Here is a 19,530-nt window from a genome sequence, read left to right on the forward strand (position 1 = left end):
GGCGGATCTGTTAAACGATGTTCTCCGGGCTTCTGCTAAAGGGGTGTCGTTAGCAGTTTCTGCTCGATGTTGGATCTGATTAAAGCATTGGGCTGCTGATCTGCCTTCTAAGTCCAGATTGACCCGGCTGCCCTTTTAGAAGAAACTCCTGTTTGGTCAGGAATTGGCTCAGATTGTTAAGGATCTTGGGGACTCTAAAGGTCGCTTGCCGGAAGACAAGTCTAAATCCCAAGCGAAATCATTTCATCTGCGCTTTAAAAATACAAAGCGATATAGACCTGGGAGGGTCAGAAGTTTTCAAAAGCACCAATTTACTCAAAAGCAACAGCAGTCCTTTCGTCCAGACCGAAGACTTTCCTCTCCAGCTTCCAGAAATCAGCAGGGAGCCAGAGGTACACAATGATGGGGCCCTGGTCCAGGCATCTCCGCCAATAGGAGGACGGTTGTCTGTCTGAGGAGGAGTGGACCAGGGTTACTACGGACGAATGGGTCCTAGACATTATTCGAGATGGCTACAAACTGGAATTTGCTCGGCCGTTAGGAGACAGTTTTCTTGAGTCTCCTTGCAAATCGGAGATAAAGAGCGCAGCCGTACAAGACACCTTGGCAGAATTGCTGCGTCTGGAGGCAGTGATGCCAGTGCCTCCGGACGACGTAGGTCAAGGTCGATACTCTTATTTACTTTGTAGTAGAAAAGAAAGGAGGGGGGCGGTCAACAAGGCCTTGAAAGTCAGACACTTCCAGATGGAAACGCTTCGGTCAGTTCTAGCAGCAGTTCAGCTGGGAGAATTCTTGACCTCATTAGATTACCTGCACATTCCAATCTGACCACCACACCAAAGATTCCTACGTTTTGCAGTGTTGGAGAAGCATTTCCAATTCAAGGCCATGCCCTTTGGTCTGGCCACGGTGCCACGCACGTTTTCCAAAGTGATGGTGGTAGTGGCGGCCTTTCTGCAGGCCAGAGGATGGCAAGTTCATCTTTATCTCGACGATTGGCTGATTTTTGCTCAGTCTCATGCACAATGCGTCCAGGCTACTAAGGCGGTGACGAGTCTCTTACAGTCCCTGGGTTGAGTGATAAATTTCCAAAAGAGTCATCTAGTTCCAACTCAAATTCTGGAGTACTTGGGGGTGAGATTGGATACCCGTCAGGGACGAGTTTTTCTTACAGACCAGCGACGCCTGAAGCTGCTGAAGCAAATATCTGCCATTTTGCAGACGCCGTCTCCATCAGCATGGGATTATGTTCAGGTGCTGGGGTCTATGGCAGCGACGATCGAGGTCATACAGTGGGCCCGCAGTCACATGCGTCCTCTTCAATGGCATCTGCTCAGCCAGTGGTCTCCACTTTCCGAGGACTATACGATTCAAATTCCCTGGACAGCTCAAGCTCGTTTTACTCTCCGTTGGTGGCTCAGGTCGCAGGCACGCCTCTGGCCACGCCGGATTGGCGCGTAGTGATTACGGATGCGAGTCTGTCGGGTTGAGGAGCTCATTTTCTCGGGCACTCAGCTCAGGGCACTTGGACTCCTTCGGAGTCCAGGTTGCAGATCAATCTGCTGGAGCTTCGGGTGATCCGTTTGGCTGTCCTAGCATTCCAGAATCTGTTGACAGACCAGCCGGTTCGAGTTCTATCCGACAATGCGACCGCAGTAGCATACGTCAATCGTCAGGGAGGAACTTGCAGTGCTCCGCTGGCGGAAGAGGCGTCCGTTCTCTGTCGTTGGGCTGAGTCGCATCTACTCCTCTTGTCAGCCGCTCATATAGCAGGGGTGCTAAATGTTCAGGCCGACTTCCTCAGTCGGAATCGTTTGGATGCCGGGGAGTGGGAACTCTCTCAGGCATTCCGTCGGATCTCAGATCGTTGGGGGATCCCAGTGTTGGATCTGATGGCTCGCTCCTCCAATGCCAAGGTGCCTCGCTTTTTCAGCAGAGGCAGGGAGTTCAGGTCAGAAGGCATAGACGCTCTGCTTTAGCCATGGCCGTTAGATCTTCTGTATGTATTCCCTCCTTGGCCGATGGTTGGTTGAGTAGCGAGCAAAATCTCTCTGCATCAGGGTCCGGTGATTCTGGTGGCGCCGGATTGGCCCATCCGTCCTTGGTATGCGGACTTGATTCGCCTCCTGATCGACGAGCCGTTTCATCTGTCTCATTTGCCAGAGTGGAATTAGAACCTTGTCCTGAGGGCCTTCCAACGGTCTCCTTTAGAACTCTTGAAGAAAGCTTCTTTGAAGGACATTACGTTGAAGACTGTATTTTTGGTAGCAATGGCTTCAGCCAGACGAGTGTCGGAGCTTCAGGCCCTTTTGTGCAGGGAACCTTTTCTCCGTTTTTCGGAGGCGAGGTGTCTGTGAGGACGGTGCTGTCATTTCTTCCTAAGGTAGTCATGCGTTTTCATGTTAACCAAGAAGTGGTTTTGCCATCTTTCAAGCAAGAAGATTATCCTCACAACTTTCAAGCTCTACGGTGTTTAGATGTTAAGAGAGCGATACTCTGTTATTTGGAGGCGACTAATTCCTTTCGGAAGTCAGATCATGTCTTTGTCCTTTTTGCAGGACATAACAAATGCAGGACATAACAAAGGAAACATGGCCTCTAAGGCTACCGTCGCTCGGTGGCTTAGGGAGGCGATTGCGTCAGCTTACCTTTTGATGGGAAAGTCTTCCCCTCTTCAAATTCGTGCGCATTCCACTAGGGCTCAGGCGACTTCCTTTGCGGAGTTTAGTCTGGTTCCGGTAGAAGACATTTGTAAAGCGGTGACTTGGTCATCTTTGCATACTTTTGCGAAGCATTACCGTCTTGATGTAGTTGCGCGTCTAGAGGTGACTTTGGGGGCTTCTGTTTGGTCCGCCGGGATAATTCGGTCCCACCCTTGATGAGGATTGCTTTGGTACATCCCACAAGTCTCTGGATTGATCTGGGGACGCTATGGAAGGTAAAATTGTCTTACCTGATAATTTTCTTTCCACTAGGCCCTCAGATCAATCCACAGGCCTTCCCTGGGTTTTGCTTTCGTTGCTTCTGCTCGGATTTATTGTGATTGTCGGTTCTGTTCACGTTCCTTTGTTAGAACGGTTATAGAGTGTTAATGTGTGTTATATTTTCATTACCTATTTATAGCAGCATGGAGATTGTCTTCAAAGTTTATGCTGCTTTTGCAGAGGCACAAGAGAGAAGAGTGTTCTATAGTTCAATTGAAGTTCTTACTGCTTTGGTATCGTTATACTGAAGTTAGATTGGCTGCACATGCCCTCTTGTGGCAAACTTTGGAGTTCTCTGTATCTAACCTGCTAGAGGAGGGGCATAACCTACAAGTCTCTGGATTGATCTGAGGGACTAATGGAAAGAAAATGATCAGGTAAGACATAATTTTGCCTTCACATTAAAACCCTTAGTTCCACCCAAGGGGGAAGTGACACAGGAGGGTTGGAGCCTGGAGAGCATGGTCCAGGAAGTGTTAAAGCCCAGGGTACAGCTAGGTTAAGGAGGTCCGTATGAAGCAGCGACACTTAACTGCATTTGCTTCTGCTTCCTATGTTTGAACAGCAGCTGCTTCAGTCAGGTAGGCCAAGTTCAACTTGAAACCTTGCAACTTTGAATTTTTGATCTGAGTAACTGCTAAAGACTACATTGATAACTCTGAGGAACCAGGCCAAAGACAGGATGTACTGCTGTGCTGAGAGACAGTAATGTATGCCATGGCCCTGTAGGAGCAGGCCACGGAAGAATCTTGTTCTGTCTAAGGAACATTTTTGTTCTCCCTAGCTGTGAATGGAACAGAACCCCTATCCGACACTTAGTATTTTCCTTTACGTGCACCTGTTGTGTGGCTCCAGCTTGTCCTGGCTCCAAGCCCACCCTCTTTCACATTACCACAATCCACCAACCCCCTCCATGTACAAATAGTAAGTAGCTAAGTAACATAGTAGATGACAGCAGATAAAGGCCATATAGTGTGGGTTAGCTGTTTTAAAAAGAGAAATAAGCCAGTTAGTTGAAATGTGAACAATAGCCACAAAGTATGCACGTTAAAACTTTGTAATTATTGTTAAAAATTGCTATAAATTAAAAAGGTTTGTGCATACTTTACAGCTACACAATCTATTGAACATTGCTTTTTCATAAAGGTTATATCCTCTCCATTTATGTTCAGTTTCAATGGGGAAATAATTTTTGGTAAATTAAGTCTGTGTTTATGATTTTCACAATTAAGTGGTTGCTTGTGAAATTGTGATATTTATTGGAGAGGTCAGGTGTACATAGGCTTAAAATTATATTTTTTCAGTATTACAGTGTGTTATGTTGTGGTATAGTGAAGGACATTAAAAAAAAGTGCCTGATAAGCAAGCGTAAATGTACAATAAGGTTAGTGAGTCGAGACATACCATGATACCTATCTTAAAGTATCTGCAAAGTTGTTTCCATGGCGTCCCACAGATCAATCCAAGACTTGAGGGTTGTGTCCCTCTACCAGCAGGTGGAGATAGAGAGAACCTCTGAGGTTTGCTATATGTGGACCTGTGCAGCCAGTTGAGCCTCAGTATTCTCTCTTATCTAGCAGGTGGAGGGACATCTTTGTGCAGCTCTGGTTTGATCTGGCTACTGGTGTCCTTTTTTTTTTTTTTGTTGTTACATTTGTACCCTGCGCTTTCCCACTCATGGCAGGCTCAATGCGGCTTACATATTGTATACAGGTACTTATTTGTACCTGGGGCCATGGAGGGTTAAGTGACTTGCCCAGAGTCACAAGGAGCTGCCTGTGCCTGAAGTGGGAATCAAACTCAGTTCCTCAGTTCCCCAGGACCAAAGTCCACCACCCTAAGGCCACTTTGGGCCTAGTTTAGCATAGACAGGGGTTGAGTGGCTGTTTGCAGCTTGTGGTGTACACCTGGTGGTGCCAGGTCCCTCCCGGTCTCGTCCTACCTGTTGGCCTGATCGGGTGTTTCCTTTCTCTCCTGACTATATATATATATATAAAAAAAAAAGGTAAGAGACTTTGTTTTTGTTTAATCATACGGAGGAACTAGACATTATACCAAGTCAGTTTTGGGGCAGGCGTTTGTGGAGCATGTCAGTGCCTTCTGAGGCGGCTAAGCGCTGCTCCTGGTGTGGGGGCCTGGGAGTAGTATCGGGGGAGTGCAAGTCCTGCTGCCGTCAGCCTGCAGCGGGTGTTCAGTGCGACGGGGGTTCCCCTCAGGCGTCTGGTGAGTCGGAAGCGCAGGGGATAGTTTTGGCAGTTTCCTTGGGGCAGTTAGTGCAGCACGTATTGGCGGGCACCATTTTTTCCTCTCAGGCGCGACCCGCTCCGCATGTGGTGGTTGATAGACAAGAGGTGCAGCGCACTTCTGTGGCACAGGCTCTGATGGAGGGAAGCGATGTAGAGGTAGCAGGGGAGTCCCTTGCAGTTCCTTTTCCCCTGAATTTTGTTTTATTAATGCACAATGCCTTTCTTTTGAAGAAGTCAGGAGCTTCAGGCAGCCCTGTCTCTTCCTCAGCAAACTTCGGTTGCAGCAGCCTCTCAGTCTTTCCTGCCAAAATTTCCCCAGGTGGAGATTTTGGATCCCGAGGAGCTATCTGACACAGACGGTTTTGTCTCTGGGCTCTTCCTCAAAATCTTTGGATTTGGCAGATGAGGTCACCCTGCCCTCTGAGGAGGGGGATGATCCGACGGCTGCCCACCTTTTTCGCACGGAAGAGCTTCGCTCCCTGATGTAGGGCTTTTGAGGTTTTGGCCATTTCCCCTCTGAATCGTTAGGGGGAACAGGTCCGGTGTCCTCTATTATGTATGGCACCAAATGCCCACCTCATTCCTTTCATGTGCATGAGGCCATGAAGATCCTTATTTCAGCGCAGTGGGATACGCCGGACAGTGGGCTTAAGGTTGCTTAGAGCTATGTCGCGTCTTTACGCACTACCTGCTCCTGACAGACTTGCTGAAGGTCCCTATGGTGGATTCATTAGTCACAGCGGTCACTAAGAAAACTACTCTCCTTGTGGAGGGTGGCATGGCGCTCTAGGACCCTCAGGATCGTAAGTTGGAGACTTGCTTGAAGCTCTCCTTTGAAGTAGCGGCCCTTTCCCTGCAAACCTCAGTTTGTGGGTCGTATGCGGCGCAGGTATGCTTATTGTGGGTACAGAAAGCCTCCTCTCCAGAAGATCTTGTGGCTGTTTTGCTGGCCTTGGTTTAGCCTTCCTTTCGGATCTTCTTTATGATCTTTTGAGGGCTTTGGCGAAGGAGGTTTCCCTAGCGGTCACCGCGTGCCGCTGGCTGTGGTTGCGGCATTGGGCTGCAGACGTGGCCTCTAAGTCACATTTAGCAAGGCTTCCTTTTAGGGGAAAGCTATTATTTGGGACAGACTTAGAACAGATTGTGAAGGACCTCGGTGACTCTAAGGGCCAGCGCCTCCCGGTTTGTACGACCGGCTGGACCTAGACCTAAGTTTAAGGATACACGGCGTTACCGTTCAGGTCGCAGGGCCTCTTTTCAGAGAGCAAGGTCTTCTCAGAGGCCTCAGCCCTTTCGAGGTGACAGGTGGGCCTTCCTTTCCGGTAACAGAAACCAGCCCGCAGCCAGGTCCGCCCAGTGATGGGGCCCTGGTCCATATCCAGCCGGTTATTGGGGGCAGACTGTCCCTATTCCTGGTGGAGTGGACCAGGGTAACGTCTGACGAATGGGTCTTGGCTACAAGTTAGAATTGGCTCGTCCGATAGTAGACTCTTTTTTCCGGAATCTCCTTGCAATTGTCCCGCCAAGATGTGGTCCATTCGACACACCCTCCTCAACTTCCAACGGCTGGGTGCCATCCAGCCTTTACCCCCAGCAGAAAGAGGGTGCGGTGCATACTCCATTTATTTTGTGGTGCCAAAAAAGGGTGGTTCTTGGTGACCCGTCTTAGATCTCAAGTGCGTCGACAGTTCCTTACGTGTTTGGCTTTTCCGCATGGAAACCCTCCGATTGGTGATCGCAGCGGTACAGCCAGGGGAGTTTTTGACCTCTCTCGATCTCAGAGACCTATTTACACATTCCAATTTGGCCTCCCCACAGGCGCTTTCTTCGCTTTGCAGTGGTCGGTCGTCCTTTTCAATTCAAAGCGATGCCCTTTGGCCTAGCCACAGCACCTCAGACCTTTTCCAAGGTCCTGGTAGTAGTGGCAGCCTATCTCAGGAAGGAAGGGATTCGGGTCCATCCCTATCTAGACGACTGGCTTGTGTGGATGTCTTCTTTTGAGGAGAGTCGGCGGGCAACTGGGTTGCTTCAGTTGCTTGGTTGGGTGATCAACTTCCCGAAGTGCAGCCTAACACCTTCCCAAACGCTGGAATACTTGGGTGTGCTTTGATACCCGAACAGGGATAGTTTCTCTTCCTGCAGCTTGAGCACAGCGGTTACAGGCTACTACTACTACTACTGCTTAACATTTCTAAAGTGCTACTAGGGTTACGCAGCGCTGTACAGTTTAACAGAGAAGGACAGTCCCAGCTCAAGGAGCTTACAATCTAAAGGACAAATGTACAGTCAGTCAAATAGGGCAGTCAGATTGGGGCAGTCTAGATTTCCTGAATAGAGGTATAAAGGTTAAGTGCCAAAGGCTACATTGAAGAGGTGGGCTTTGAGCAAGGATTTGAAGATGTGCAGGGAGGGGGCTTGGCGAATGGGCTCAGGAAGTTTATTCCAAGCATAGGGTGAGGCGAGGCAGAAAGGGCGGAGCCTGGAGTTGGTGGTGGTGGAGAAGGGTACTGAGAGGAGGGATTTGTCCTGTGAGCGGAGGTTTTGGGTGGGAACGTAAGGGGAGATGAGGGTAGAGAGGTAATGAGGGGCTGTGGACTGAGTGCATTTGTAGGTTAGGAGGAGAAGCTTGAACTGTTTACGAGCGCTGTTTCATACTCCGAACCAGCGGGCTTGGCACTATGTACAAGTTCTAGGTTCCGTGGCCTCCACCTTGGACATGGTAAAGTGGGCCAGAGCTCACATGCGCCGCCTCCAGTGGCACCTTCTGAGCTGTTGGTCTCCGCTCTCGGAGGATTACAAGGTTCGGGTGCCATGTTCAGCCCGGCTTCACACAGTCATCTTCACACAGTTCCTCTGGCAACCCCGGACTGGAAGATAGTGACCACGGATGTGTCACTCTCTGGCTGGGGGAGCTCATTGCCAGCAACAGACGGCCCAGGGCGTTTGGACTTTGACTGAGGCGTCATGGTCCATCAACCGCTAGGAGTTACGGGCGATTTGTCTGGCCCTTCGGGAGTTTTTCTCTTCGCGGTTGCCCAGTTCAAGTTCTTTCGTACAATGCGATGGCGGTCACCTACGTAAACTGTCTTGGGGGCACCAGGATTGCACCCCTAGCATGCGAGGCGGCTCTGATCTGCCGTTGGGCAGAGACTCATCTCTCTTTCTTGACAGCAGCTCATATAGCGGGGTCACAGAATGTGCAAGCAGAATTTCTCAGTCGCCATCAGTTGGAGCCGGGGGAGTGGACGCTCTGCCCTCTGGCCTTCGATCAGATAACTGCCCGTTGGGGGATGCCAAAGATGGACTTAATGGCCACCACATTCAATGCGAAGGTTCCCTGTTTCTTCAGCAGGAGACGAGAGCTGGGCTTAGAAGGCATCGATTCCCTTCTTCAACCTTGGCCCAGGGACCTGCTCTATGCCTTTCCCCCATGGCCAATTGTGGGCAGGTTACTCGCATTGTCAGTCATCCCATTCGAGCGATCCTAGAGGTCCCGGATTGGCCCACACGACCCTGGTATGCAGGTGTGATCAGGGTTCTGCGCGATCGTCCTTTTCTGCTACTGGCGCAGGACTGTCTCCTGCTGCAGGGGCCAGTCATGATGGAAGATCCCTCCCCTTTTGTAGTATGGCCTGGCCCTTGAAAGGGCGAGGTTGAGAAGAAAAGGGTATCTGGACGCGGTTATCGCTACGATGCTGTAGGCTCGGAAAAGATCCACCTCGATAGCTTATGCTAGGGTGTGGCATACCTTCGATTCATGGTGTGCGAGTTCGGGATTATCAGTGGCTTTGGCTTCAGTATCGGTTATCCTCGTGTTTCTTCAGGAGGCTGTACAAAAATCATTTGCTGAGTTCTCTTAAGGTGCAGATTTCAGCTCTGGCATGTTTTAGTTGCCGGCTTTGGGGCGTCCATCGCCTTCCACCCAGATGTGGTTCGTTTCTTGAGGGGCATAAATCGTTTGCGCCCTCCTCACGTGCCAGTTCTGCCATCCTGGAACCTTAATCTACTTCTCAAAGCGCTTCAGCGTCCTCCTTTTGAATCCTTATCAGGGATTACAATTAAGGATCTCACCTTGAAGGTGATTTTCCTAGTAGCCATTACTTCCACTCGGAGAATTTCAGAGTTGCAGGCCCTTTCTTGCAGAGACCCCTTCCTGTGTTTTATGGAGGCAGGGGTATCGATTAAGATTTTTGCCCAAGGCAGTTTCTCATTTCCACTTGGGGCAGTAGTCCCTGCATTTGCCAGCCTTCCGCCGGGAAGGTTACCCTGAGCAATTCCGGGCTTTTTGCTGCCTCGACATGAGACGGGCTCTTCTCAGGTATTTGGAGGTGAGAAATGAATTTCGTCTTTCTGACCATCTCTTTGTCCTTTTTGGAGGCAATAAGAAGGGTCATATGGAGTCCAAGGACACCATAGCCCCTTGGTTGCGGGAGGCCTTCTCTTCGGCATATGTGGCATTGGGTAAGCAACCCCCTTTGCAAGTTTGTGCTCATTCTATGCGAGCTCAAGCTTCCTCCTATGCAGAGTCCTGTTTGGGCTTCAGTCCATACATTCACTTGTCATTATCGGGTGGATGTGGCAGCTCATGAAGATGCGGTGTTTGGCTTGTCGGTGATTTCTGCTGGGTTGGGGGTGGCCCGCCCTACTTGAGGACTTTGGGTACATCCCACAAGTCTCTGGATTGATCTGTGGGACGCCATGAAAGGAAAAATTAATTCTTACCTGATAATTTTCTTTCCATTAGTCCCAACAGATCAATCCAGAGGCCCCCCCTGGGTTTACTGTCTGCGGTTTTGTTGTGGTTGGTTAGTTTTTTTCGGGTTCCATTATTCTGAATGTTCCTTCGTTTGATTAAACAAAATAAATAAATATAGAAGTGGTGGAGTTGGGCAATTGATCTGACAATGTCAGGAGGGTTTTCTATTGTTTCCATTCCGCTGCTTTGGTATTGTTCATACTGAGGGTCAACTGATTGCACAGGTCCACATATAGCAAACCTCTGAGGTTCTGTCTATCTCCACCTGCTGGTAGAGGGACACAACCCACAAGTCTCTGGATTGATCTGTTGGGACTAATGGAAAGAAAATTATCAGGTAAGAATTCATTTTTCCTTAAGTACGGGATTATAAGCATTTCCCTTTTTAAATGTATCGAGAGTTCTCAAAGCATGTTTTCACCTTTTTGAAGTGGAAGAGGAAATTACGTGATGTGACCATGATTAAGCTCGGCAAAGGTTGCTTTAAAACTGTAGGGTAAGGAAGCAGTGCATCCTTGGTGCATGGGGGATTCGTGGGCATAGTAATTTAAAACAAAACCATGAGAATAGAAAGATGGCATTGGTAATGATTGTGATGACAAATGGGAGAGAGTTTATGAAAAAGTGGCTTGATTATGAGGAGAAAATATTGAAGGGCTTGTCTTACTGTTGATGGACATGCTGACGTTTGTTTCGTCCATTGTTTAAAATGTTTCAGTTTAAAATAGGCTCTGGTCAAAACCAGTATATGTTAGCCATTTGTAAGTATCCCTTGGTGTTTCCTTTTAGTATGGTCGTTTTTAATCTAGTCTCTAAATAGCCTTAAATATATTTTATGGGTAAATATTGCAGGCTTAGTTTTCTTTTAATCCTTGTCAACTTGATACTTGCAGTGATGGTAATGTCAGAGTGCATTTTAGAATTAGTTGTGGTTTCTGTTGAGAGTTTTGGTTGTTTAGTAAGATTTTTTTAGTAATGTGACAATTTTTAACTAAATAGTATTTCTACTTCTGTGTTATTGAATAGGTAGCAATTAGTTAATTTTCCCTCTTCCTTCTGGCAGATTTGTCATAGAATTGCATGATGTGTGATGAATTGGAAATTCTGAACAGAGAGATTGAGAGGTTATTACACAGCAACATCGAGGTGGAAGGAGATACTCTAAGTCCTGAATCTCAACAGCCCTCAGCCTCTGAATCCTGGGACCTGAGCATTATTTCAGGGAGAGAAGCACAGTACAATTAGTGCAGGTACTTAATACGTTGTATTGGAGGGACTTTTGTAATGTGTGTCACAAAAGCTTTTCGTGAATTTATCACAATAAAAATAGGTGATTAGTATTAATGGAGCTTATTCGTAGATTTTTGTCCTCCCAGTAGATGATCAAGCAAAGATATGGCAGATGCAGAGCAGATGTTATTTGTCTACCACTGCTGCTCACTGTTGCTAGAATGGAGGAAAATTTCTTGGTGAATTTGGGCCACAGTATGGTATTTTATGCATCTAAGGGAAGAAGGCTGAGTAAATCGAGCCCTCTGTGTTTAATAGAAATTATTTGATGTAATAAGTTTATACAACAGTAAATAATTAATCTGTTGTTGCAAACATACGCTCTGACCATGTTTTGGGGCTCTTCGGAGACTTGTGATGAAGTGGCTTAGGGCCTTGCATGTTGAAAGCTGGAGCTGAAACTAGTCCTTTAAGATGTTAACAGACGTAATTGTCTTATCTACATTTTTAAGGATATATTTAATGTAATTTCTATTTTAGTGGTGGTCTTTTTCTATGTAAAGGAACATTTTGTATATGCCAGAATAAAGGCAGTCAAAGGCTACTAAAATAGAGCAGTGCCCCCACCAAAACTTCTGTCACATGAGGCTTAAGAACATAAGTATGTATACCCAAGAGAGAAGAGATTGGAAGATATGGTATTTATACCTTCAGAAGTATCTGAATGACTAATGTGAGTGAAACAAGCTTTTTTTGAGAGGAAGTTCTGGAGAATGGGTCTCTAATTCCGGTCCTCAAGGACTGCAGACCAGTCAGATTTTCAGGATAGTTCCTAATACGGTACCTCTCAACACTCTCCTGGAGGCACACTTAGCTGATTGGGTTTTCAGGATTACTACAGTGAATATGCATAAGAGAGTGTTTGCATAGTGGGTCTCCAGTATATGCAAATCTATCTCGTGCCCATTCCTTAGGGTAATCCTGAAAACCCGATGGGCTAGGTGTGCTTAGAGGATAGGGTTGAGAAGCACTGCTGTAATGTGTATAAGATTTGCATACCCGGTGCGTCTACTGTATACAGAACCATAGAAAAATGTAGGCAGATAAGGACCATATGGCCTATGCAGTCTGCCCATCCATGCCTTTTATTCTCCCTTAGAGATACTATGTACTTGTCCCAAGCTCTCTTGAATTGAGCTATAGAAGTGGAGTAAAAATATATACATATATAAATAAATCTCTTCTATATTTATTAAAGAATATTTTGAAGACCTGACTTGTGGCCCTTGAAGACTTAGATTTTGATACTCAACTTCTAGAGCATAGGTGTCCAACCTCAGTCCTCAAGAGCTGCAATCCAGTTGGGTTTTCAGGATTTCCTCCAATGAATATGCATGAGATATATTTGCATTTCCTTGTCATCAAGCAGATGAAGCCATTACGTATGGGTTGTGTCCATCAACCAGCAGGGGGAGATAGAGAGCACTCAACTTTTCACAGTGCCTCATGGCCAGCCAGCTCCACTGCCTCTTCAGTATTCTCTATCTCCCCAAGCAGGATGGCTGCAGCTTCTTTGAGCTCCATCAAAAATCTGCCTGGGGTGGCTCCTGGCTTGCCAGTTGTTATCCGGGGTATTAGAGGCTATAGCAGCTTCACTTTGAAGGCACATAGGTTAGCCCTTTCCCTGCCTTACCCATGCCCCCGTGGATGTGGACATATTAGCTTGCTTTTCCCTGTCCTTTCCCACTCAGTGGATGCAGGCACATTGGTTCGCCTTTCCCTGCCTTTCCCACTCATCTGAGCCTCCGGAGTTCTTATTACGTCTGCTTTCCTCACAGCGTTAAAAAAAAAAATGGAACAGAGGTTTTCTTTTGATTCTTATATGGGACCGGAGCTGTGATACTCGGTCTGGTGAGGTAGAGTGTTTTCTAACTCCTTCGGGGTGGACCTGCGATCGGGGCGTTTTTGGTGCGAAACCTCCATTTTGAATTTTCCCGCCGTTTTCGGCAATGGCTGCAGAGAATGTAAAGCGCTGTTCCCTGTGTGGCAAGCGCAAATCAGCAGCGGGACTCTGTAAATCGTGCTGTACAGGTGTAAGAGCCGGCCCGAGCATGGCGAGCGATGATTCTTCTCACTCAGAGCTGGCAGTGGACGCCATTTTGAATTCTCCGCATGGCACGGCCTCCGTAGAGACGGAGAGCCCTGATCCCGGGGGGGGGGGGGGGGGGGGGGGGGGACCTCGAATTGAGGCTATTAAGGGAGCGGTTAGCGCCGGACGGGATCTGGGTACCCAGGGCGAGTTTTTCTCCCCTGATTTTTGTGTTGTTATTGCATAAAGCATACATGCTGAAAAGAGCTCTCCCTCAAGGTTCGTCTGAGGCTCCTTCTATTGTCTCAACCCCCCCCCCCCCCCCCCCCGCCCCCCCCCCCCCCCCCCCCCCCCCCCCCAGTGGGATTCTGGCCTGGACTGCCGCTGCAGGCTATTTCCCCTGATAATTGGCATAAAGAAAAGCGTAGAAGGGCTAATTCCTCTTCGGATTGTGGTGCACCTCCTTCCCCCCCCCCCCGTGGTCGGGCTGTGAGGATTCGGAGAGTTCTGGCAGGCCTTCGTGGTCTGAGGAGCCAGAGTCAGGTGCAGAATTACCACAGGATCTGGATGATCCCTCCGCGGTGAGGCTTTTCCACCATGATGAGCTGCCAGCGCTTATTTCAAATGCCCTACAGGTCCTTTCTATTGAAGAGCCTGACAGTGGCACGGCCTCCTCTGTGAATCCTAGGATGGCTAGTACCAAAAAGCCTGCTTGAGCCTTTCCTTTGCATGACTCCATCCAAGAGCTTATTCCGCTCAGTGGACTGACCCCGAGGGACCTTTGAAAGTTTCCAGGGCTATGGGGCAATTATACCCTCTGAGTGACCTATTACTGGCTAAATCCAGAGGTCAATATTCCATCCTCATTCTTCTTGATCTTTCCGCTGCTTTTGACACTGTCGATCACAGCATACTTCTCGATACCCTGTCCTCACTTGGATTCCAGGACTCTGTCCTTTCCTGGTTCTCTTCCTACCTCTCCCTCCGCACCTTTAGTGTTCACTCTGGTGGATCCTCATCTACCTCTATCCCTCTGCCTGTCGGCGTACCTCAGGGTTCTGTTCTTGGTCCCCTCCTCTTTTGTATCTACACTTCTTCCCTTGGTTCATTAATCTCATCCCATGGCTTTTCCTACCATCTCTATGCTGCTGATTCCCAAATCTACCTTTGTACCCCTGATATCTCACCTTGCATCCAAACCAAAGTTTCAGCGTGCTTGTCTGACATTGCTGCCTGGATGTCTCAACGCCACCTGAAATTAAATATGACCAAAACCGAGCTTCTCATTTTCCCCCCCCAAACCCACCTCCCCGCTCCCCCCGTTTTCTATTTCTGTTGATGGCTCTCTCATTCTCCCTGTCTCCTCAGCTCGAAACCTTGGGGTCATCTTTGACTCTTCTCTCTCCTTCTCTGCTCATATCCAGCAGACCGCCAAGACCTGTCGTTCTTTCTTTACAACATCCGTAAAATCCGCCCCTTTCTTTCCGAGCACTCTACCAAAACCCTCATCCACAACCTTGTCACCTCTCGTTAGACTACTGCAATCTGCTTCTTGCTGGCCTCCCACTTAGTCACCTCTCCCCTCTCCAGTCGGTTCAAAACTCTGCTGCCCGTCTCGTCTTCCGCCAGGGTCGCTTTACTCATACTACCCCTCTCCTCAAGACCCTTCACTGGCTCCCTATCCGTTTTCGCATCCTGTTCAAACTTCTTCTACTAACCTATAAATGTATTCACTCTGCTGCTCCCCAGTATCTCTCCACACTTGTCCTTCCCTACACCCCTTCCCGTGCACTCCGCTCCATGGATAAATCCTTCTTATCTGTTCCCTTCTCCACTACTGCCAACTCCAGACTTCGCGCCTTCTGTCTCACTGCACCCTACGCCTGGAATAAACTTCCTGAGCCCCTACGTCTTGCCCCATCCTTGGCCACCTTTAAATCTAGACTGAAAGCCCACCTCTTTAACATTGCTTTTGACTCGTAACCACTTGTAACCACTCGCCTCCACCTACCCTCCTCTCTTCCTTCCCGGTCACATTAATTGATTTGATTTGCTTACTTTATTTATTTTTGTCTATTAGATTGTAAGCTCTTTGAGCAGGGACTGTCTTTCTTCTATGTTTGTGCAGCGCTGCGTATGCCTTGTAGCGCTATAGAAATGCTAAATAGTAGTAGTAGTAGTAGTAGTGAGGAGCATTTGGCTCACTTTGCTATGCCTAAAGTGGATGCCCTAGTCACAGCTGTGACAAAGAGAACTACCCTCCTCGAGTCCTGTCATCGGAGGACGTCTATCCCTCTTTTTCGAGGAGTGGGCCAACATTTCCTCAGATCAGTGGGTCTGGGACCTGATCAGAGACGATTACACAATAGAATTTGACGCCCCTGTAAGAGACGTGTTTGTGGAGTCCCGATGCGATTCTGCCGCCAAACGGGCGGCGGTAGAGGAGACTTTACAAGGTCTGATTCAGATAGGGGCCGTGTCCCCGGTACCTCCCGCCGAACACGGCTGTGGCCGCTACTCCATTTACTTTGTGGTGCCGCAAAAAGGTGGGTCTTTTCGCCCTATTCTGGACTTAAAAGAATTAAGTCCCTGAGAGTGCGGCATTTTCACATGGAAACCCTGCGCTCCGTCATTGCGGCGGTACAGCCAGGAGAGTTTCTCACGTCTCTGGACCTGAAAGAAGCTTACTTGCACATTCCAATTTGGCCCCCGCACCAGAAGCTTCTGAGGTTTGCGGTGATGGGAAAGCATTTCCAGTTCCGGGCCTCGCCACAGCTCCCCGCAGCTTTTCGAAGGTTATGGTGGTAGTAGCTGCCTTTCTAAGGCGAGAGGGTATTCGGGTTCACCCGTACCTGGACGACTGGCTCATTCGAGCAAACTCTGCTGCAGAGAGTCAGCATGTAACAGCCAGAGTGGTCTCAGTACTTCAATCTCTGGGCAGGGTCGTCAATTTGGCAAAAAGTCACCTGACCCCCTCGCAGTCTCTAGAATATTTGGGGGCCAGGTTCGACACAGCCTCGGGGTATGTGTACCTACCCGAGCAAAGGCGGTGCAAGCTTCAGAACCAGGTCCGTCTGCTCCTGAGGATGCCCCGCCCGCGAGCTTGGGACATTGTCCTGCTGCTTGGATCGATTGACGGCCACCATGGAACTGGTGCCCTTGGCGAGAGCGCACCTGAGACCTCTACAGTATGCTCTACTCCAAAGATGGTCTCCAGTATCTCAGGATTAGCAATGCAGACTCTCTTGGCTCCCTGCGGCCCGACTCAGCATGGAGTGGTGGCTCTCAGCATGCTGCGGCAAGAAATGCCTCTAGCGCTCCGCGTTTGGTGCCTAGTGGTAACCGATGCCAGCCTGAAAGGCTGGGGCGCACATTGCAAGGGGAAGCATGCCCAGGGTCTATGGACACCCGAGGAGTCGGAGTGGTCCATCAACCGCCTAGAGTTGAAAGCGGTGTTTGAGGCGCTTCTGGCCTTTCAAGTGACCCTGGAAGGATGGCTATCAGAGTGATGTCGGACAACATGACAGCAGTGGCCTACATAAATCGACAAGGCGGCACTCAGTGCAGAGCTCTAGCCTCGCAGGCCGAACAAATTTGCCACTGGGCCGAGCTGCATCTACAGTTTCTGTCGGCAGCTCACATTGCAGGTCAGAGCAACGTGCAAGCCGATTAAGCAGGCATCAGATCGATCCAGCGGAGTGGGAACCTGCAGACGAAGTGTTCCTGCAGATATGTGCCAAGTGGGGCAAGCCCGTGATGGATCTAATGGCGACAAGTTCAAATGCCAAAAGTCCCGTGCTTCTTCAGCAGACTGAGAGATCCTCGCGCCGCGGGGTTCGATGTTTTGGCTGAACCCTGGCCTCCGGGCCTACTGTATGTGTTCCCTCCGTGGCCCTTGATAGGGCGAGTGCTCCTGCGGATTCGGCTGCATCCAGGAGAAGTGGTTCTCGTCATCCCGGATGGCCCAGGAGGCCTTGGTATGCGGACCTCCGACAGATGCTCGTGGAGGATCCCCTTCAGTTACCTCTGGTTCCCAACCTGTTGTCACAGGGTCCGGTGGACCATGGAGGACGCCGGCGATTTGGTTTTATGGCCTGGTGATTGAGAGGGCGCAATTGAGAGGCAGAGGCTATTCCAATAAAGTAATTACCACTCTCCTGCAAGCCCGCAAGCGTTCCACTTCCGTGGCTTATGCCAGGATTTGGCGCCAGTTTGAAGTCTGGTGTGCTTCAAGAGAGATCACACCCCTGTGGGCTCCTGTCTCGCTGATTCTGGACTTTTTGCAGGATGGTGTACAAAAAGGCTTGGCCTATATTCCCTGCGGGTGCAATGTTTGAAGGCGTGTCTTTAGCTGCTCATCCGGATGTAGCACGGTTTCTTAGAGGGGTGCTTCGGCTCCGTCCTCCCGTGCGTGCACCTTGTCCAGCTTGGAACCTGGGGCTAGTGCTGAAGGCCCTTTAGGGTGCTCCCTTTGAACCGCTCGGCGTGCTTCAGAGAAGATTTGACACTGAAGGCCGTCTTGTTAGTGGCCATTACTTCGGCGAGACGGGTGTCAGAGCTCCAAGCGCTGTCTTGTAGAGACCCTTTTCTGCAGTTTTCAGAGTCCGGGGTTACGGTCCGGACCGTGCCTTCCTTCTTGCCTAAGGTGGTTTCAGCGTTTCACCTAAACCAACCTATTTTCTTGCCCTCCTTTGTCGAGGAGGAGTTTCCAGAATCTTTGGCAATTGCACCTGTTGGACGTGCGCAGGACTCTGCTGCAGTATCTGCGAGTTACTAGCTCTTTCAGGATCTATGATCATCTGTTGTTTGCTCTCAGGTTCTCGCAGAGGGTCTCCAGCGTCTAAAGCCACTATTGCCCGCTGGCTCAAAGAAACTATCTTTTTAGCTTATCTGCTTGCCGGCCGGTCTCCGCCTGTAGCCTTTAAGGTGCATTCTACCTGAGCGATTTCTTCCTCTTGGGCTGAAACTAGAGCACTCTCTCGTCAAGAGATATGCAGTGCAGCAACATGGGCTTCTAAGCTCTCTTTTGCTCGACATTACAGGCTGGATGTGGCTGCTAGGAGGGGTGCGCGTTTTGGAGCACAAGTGCTAGCACGTGGTGTGACCTGTTCCCACCCTATATAGGGATTGCTTTGTTACATCCCTTACGTATTGGCTTCATCTGCTTGATGACAAGGAAGGGAAAATTAGGTTCTTACCTTGGTAATTTTCTTTCCTTTAGTCATAGCAGATGAAGCCATGAGCCCTCCCTGTATGATTGTCTGTATGCTGTGAATCTGTTTTAGGTTCTGTTCTTGTTTCCTGAAGTTCCTTCCTTGGGAGATAGTTGGAAAACAGTCTTCAGGATTCATGTTCACTTATAGGAGGATGAGTCCATTCCCTCCAGTTTATGTTTTGGGAGGATGAGTTTATTCCCTCCAGGAGGTTGCGTGTATCCCCTCCAGTTATACAATAAGGAGGACGAGATTATTCCCTCCCCTTGAGTTCATGCCCTTGTTAAGGGGCCATTGTTCGCTGTGAGGAAAGTTCATGTTATTCCCATTGCGGTTTGCCATACCGCTTTGGAAGCTTCAAATACTGAAGAGGCAGTGGAGCTGGCTGGCCATTAGGCACTGTGAAAAGTTGAGTGCTCTCTATCTCCCCCTGCTGGTTGATGGACACAACCCATACGTAATGGCTTCATCTGCTATGACTAAAGGAAAGAAAATTACCACGGTAAGAACCTAATTTTCCCATACTGCCTCCATTGTATGCGAATAGATCTCATGCATATTCATTGTGGAAATCCTGAAAACCCGACCTGTTAGAACATAAGGTCAGTGATAGCTCAAAGCAGGTATACTCGAGTAACCTCAAAAGATACTGTATTTCTTCATATATGCACTTAATGGACTTTCGGGAGAAATGGTGGAGGCAGAACAGTAATAGAGTTTTGGCAAGTCTGGGAGAGGGCCCCTAACTTTGAGGATATGAAGAAGAAGGTAGATCAGCTGGGGTCTCTGGCATTCTCAGTAGCACATATGAGTTTATCTTGTTGGGCAGACTGGATGGACCATGCAGGTCTTTTTCTGTCGTCATTATCTACTGTGTATTCTCCACAGACAAACGGGGATGTAAGCACATGCTGTGGTGATGTCACTGACGGTGTCTGTGTGAAACATAGAAGTGAAGGCAGATAAAGACCATATGACCTACCAGTCTGCCTATCCATGCCATCTACTAGTC

The 19,530-nt window shown here is 48.9% G+C and overlaps 1 protein-coding gene across 4 annotated transcripts in view; it reads left to right on the forward strand.

Annotated features, from left to right (window-relative positions):
* The window catches only part of DIDO1 (death inducer-obliterator 1), a 366,889-nt gene that overhangs the window by 24,153 nt on the left and 323,206 nt on the right, over window positions 1-19,530 (forward strand). Inside the window, exon 2 of one of the 4 annotated variants that reach the window (XM_030213636.1) lies at window positions 11,050-11,236. The exons of the other annotated variants lie outside the window; for them this stretch is intronic. The gene's annotated coding sequence lies outside the window, so the exon portion shown is untranslated. The remainder of the gene's footprint in view (window positions 1-11,049; window positions 11,237-19,530) is intronic. 4 annotated transcript variants of the gene reach the window in all.

The sequence above is a fragment of the Microcaecilia unicolor genome, chromosome 8 (genome assembly GCF_901765095.1).
Source record: "Microcaecilia unicolor chromosome 8, aMicUni1.1, whole genome shotgun sequence".
NCBI lineage: Eukaryota > Metazoa > Chordata > Amphibia > Gymnophiona > Siphonopidae > Microcaecilia > Microcaecilia unicolor.